The 3,843-nt window shown below is 40.8% G+C and overlaps 1 pseudogene; it reads left to right on the top strand.

The window, feature by feature from the left end:
- The first annotated feature begins 1,265 nt into the window (after window positions 1-1,265).
- LOC114031172 lies at window positions 1,266-2,763 on the top strand (annotated as a pseudogene).
- Window positions 2,764-3,843: the final 1,080 nt, after the last annotated feature.

Genomic DNA, 3,843 nt, shown 5'->3' with positions numbered 1-3,843 from the left:
GACGGCGCTAGCGAGAGCCCAGCGTCCAAAATGGCGGCACTCGGCCTCGGTCCCACTGGCGCAGGCGGAGGGATCCGCGGGGGCGGAATGACTACGCCCCTTTCCGGGATATGCCCCGCCCCCTGCCGGAGACAGGACCCGCTGCCTGTCAAGGATAGGTCACGCCCCATGCCGGGGACAGGCTATCGGAGGTGGATCACGCCCCCTTCCGGAGATAGGCTGCGCCCCCGCCGCTTCCCGCGACCTACCGGTTCCCTAAGGCTCGGGGCTGCTTCCGGGCCGACTCCCGCCTCCAAGCGGGGACTACTTCCCACAGCGGAAGTCGCTCCACCTGAGGAGGGGGCCCAGGAAACGCGGCAGGGTCACGCCGACTGAGTCACCGGGGTGGGGACCCCACGAGCAGGGTGGGGCGGCCGCTGGTAAAGGAGCCCGGACCTCCGCCCCTTCTCCTCGGGTCAAAGGTCTAAGCCTGTCGCGATTCCAACCTCCCCATTTCTTAGAAGAGGAAACTGAGGCCCAGTGAGGTGAACTGATTGGCCCAGGGTCACCCATCAGGGAAAGACCTCCGCCCTCCATCCCTCGGGGGTCTCAAGGTTCTGATCCCCCTCATACCGCCCCCCTCCGCCCCCGCACCTGCTGCTGTCCCCTCTCAGACTCCGGGGTTGGGAGGGGTTTCCCCACCTTTCCTTGCCCCTCCCCCACTTTCTTTGCCCCTCCCCCTCGCTTTCTCCCCTCCCAAGTTCTCCCTTGGAGCGCTCGGTAACCTTGGTTACCGGAGAGTCCCACCCAGCATCCTGGCGCCTGGTGTCTGGCTCCAAATCCTGCTTTCCTTGCCCACCTGTGGCCGCCGTCATTTACCTCGTTCGCCCCTGGACTTTCCCCCTAGCTCCAGTCTTTTCCCTCCCCCTCCCAAAATTAGTGTTCTAAAAAGCAGAGATTTCTTCACCTTGATCAAACTCTAATTCAGTTTTGCTGCTGTTTCAGCCATACCCGACCCTTCGTGACCATGGTGGAACTGTTCATTGATTCAGCCATTCTAGAAAACTATTTAGTATTATGCAAGAAGAGCCACAACCCTTTTACCCAGCAAACAGTCAATTAGCATTCATTAAGCACCTACTGTGGGCCAGGTTCTGTGCTAAGTGCTGAGGATGGAAAAAAAAAAAAGACAAAAGGCATGCTCTTTTCTCAAGGAGCTTACCATCTAATGGAGACGCAACATGCAAACAACTGTATAGAAACAAGATACTGAGAGAATAAATTGGATGGTCCACAGAAGGAAGGTAGATAGAAGGAAGCTGCTAATTATACACTTGAGTGCTTCACGAGTATCTGTCACTGAATTAGATCACATAAAATCATCTAGCCCGGGGATTCTTGACCTGGGTATGTAAATGTATACATATGTAAATAAGTCTTATTTATGTATAAACACATTTAAAGTATGTAATATATACATACATATGTTTATAAGATACAGTTTTTTGGGTATATAACTTTAAATATAATTGGTTTCATTTGTCATTCAATGTATTTTATGCATTTAGAAACATGATTCTGAAAAGGGGTCCATAGGCTTTACCAGACTGCCAAAAGGGTCTATGATACAAAAAACGTTAAGAACCCCTGATGTAGCTCAAGAAGATTGTGGCCTGAGCTTGGAAGAATAGGCCAATTAGCTTGGGTAGTTGTGAAGAAGGAATTTGAGCCTGTGAAACTACTTGAGAAATTCCTGATTTGTAGATGGTACCTGCCCAGAAATCACAGATGATTCAACAGCTGTAGCAGGAGCCAAAGATCATTCTGATCTTGGGGAACAGCAAAACAAGGTAATAACTCTTGAATATTGCCAACAAAGGGAGATTCACAATATTGGATTTCATCAAGAACATGGAAATAAGTTATTAAGGAAACACATGAATACATTTCTTCATTGCAGAAATACCTTCTTCAGGGTATTTTTCCCTCTGCAGTAAAGCTATTGAAATGAAATGGTTTGCTGACGTTGGTCATGGTGTAGTTGGAGTAGAAATCAGTGAACTGGCCGTATGGGAATTTTTTACTTAGCAGAATCTGCCTTACTCAGAAGAATCAGTTGTAAGAATTTCAGGACCCAAAGTACTTAAGAGCTCATCTGGGAATATCACTTTATATTGTTGCAGTATTTTTGACCTTCCCAGAGCTGATGTTGGCAAATTTGACAGGATTTGGGATATAAGAGCCTTAGTTTTGGTTAATCCAGGCCACCAAGAATGCCATGCCAAGTTAATGTTGTTTCTAATGGAAAAAGGTTTTTGCTATCTCCTGGCTACTCTTTCATATGATCCACCATTTTATGTTCCTGACAGTGAAGTTAAAAGTTTGTTTGGCTCAACATGTAATATTCGTTGTTTTGAGAAGGTTGATGTTTTAGAAGAAAGACATAAAAAATAGGGAATTGATTACTTTATTGAGACTTTATATCTCTTTACAGAAAAATAAATGAATATTAAAGGTGCATAAGATTTGGTAACATCTGAAATCTTATATGTATCTTTATCTCCTTCAACTACTAAAAGTGACTTTATGCCATGAAAATGTAATGAACATCTTTGAAAGTTGTTTTTCTTTTTAAACTATCATTACATACTATTTATAGTATCTATTGGAATGGTCATGTAACTTCAAGAAATTTGTAAGGGGATACTGTTTTATTATGCTTATGATGATTCCAATGTTGAAATCAAATATTTTAATTTGAGCAAAATTTGGAAATAAATTACTCATGCCACTTTTCTGCATTCTCAATTCATGACCTCACAAGATCTAGTTCAGTTTTGTATTTTAACACATTTGATGTCTTAATTTTCAAATAAAGTATCAATGCTTTAGAAAGATTTAAAAAAATGAATAGGCCAATTAGTCAGCTATATCTATGTTACACTATAACCTGCCATTAAACAGCTTCATCTCAGACTGACTGAATACATCAGTTTCCTATGGGGACCTGGGCACACAATGAAAACAATTTCTCCAGCCCCATCTATGTACTTCCACCAGCACCCCAATTTTAACTTTAAAAATCCCACTTTTGTCATCAGTATGGAAAATGATCAATCCTTAATTCTTGTTGATAAACTAATTATTGTATTTCAGTGTAATATAACTCAAAATATAGAAACTAACCTAGTGATTGCTATGCCTCATGTGTTGAGGTAATTTTTATAAGAACATGTGTGGATACTTGCAAGTTATGTGTATCTTCAAACCTTCTGTAAGGGCTCAAACAAATACATAATAATGTGCAATGGATTAAAAAGGGAAACCAGATCAGAAGTAAAGAGTTTAATTTTTTACTTTTTCTTTTAAAAATACAGAGATTTCACTTATGCTAAGGAAGGTCTCAACAGCTTTAAGTCTAAAAATACCAGTGTAAAGAATAAGAAACAAAGGAAGAATCATATTAGAAAATAACATTTTTTGATGCATTGAAGGTAATTGAATGCAAGTCAGATTATCAGGATGGCAGGTACCATTCCTATCACTAATCCTGTACTATGTACATTTATAGAATTTCTTGTAAAACAAGTGTAGAATTGGAAAAATGTCCATCTTGGTTTTACCCCTTTTTTTATGGACTTCAGTTTTAATATTAAAAGTAATTCATTGCTTTGTTCTTTTCATTTGCTATACTGATTTCTGAGGAATTGTGTAAAATCCACTTCTGAATTATTTTCAAATATCATATAAGATGTCTCAAAAATTTCAGTGTAGTTTTAAGCTTTAGTAATTTAAGAAATACAAATACTACAAACTTAGAGAAAAAACATGATTTGAAAGTTTATTTAAAATTCTTTAATACTT

This window comes from Vombatus ursinus, unplaced genomic scaffold (assembly GCF_900497805.2).
Source record: "Vombatus ursinus unplaced genomic scaffold, bare-nosed wombat genome assembly UNPS02005286.1, whole genome shotgun sequence".
NCBI classification, from domain to species: Eukaryota; Metazoa; Chordata; class Mammalia; order Diprotodontia; family Vombatidae; genus Vombatus; species Vombatus ursinus.
The sequence above is the reverse complement of the archived record's forward strand: the minus strand, read 5'-3'. Positions and strand labels throughout refer to the sequence as shown.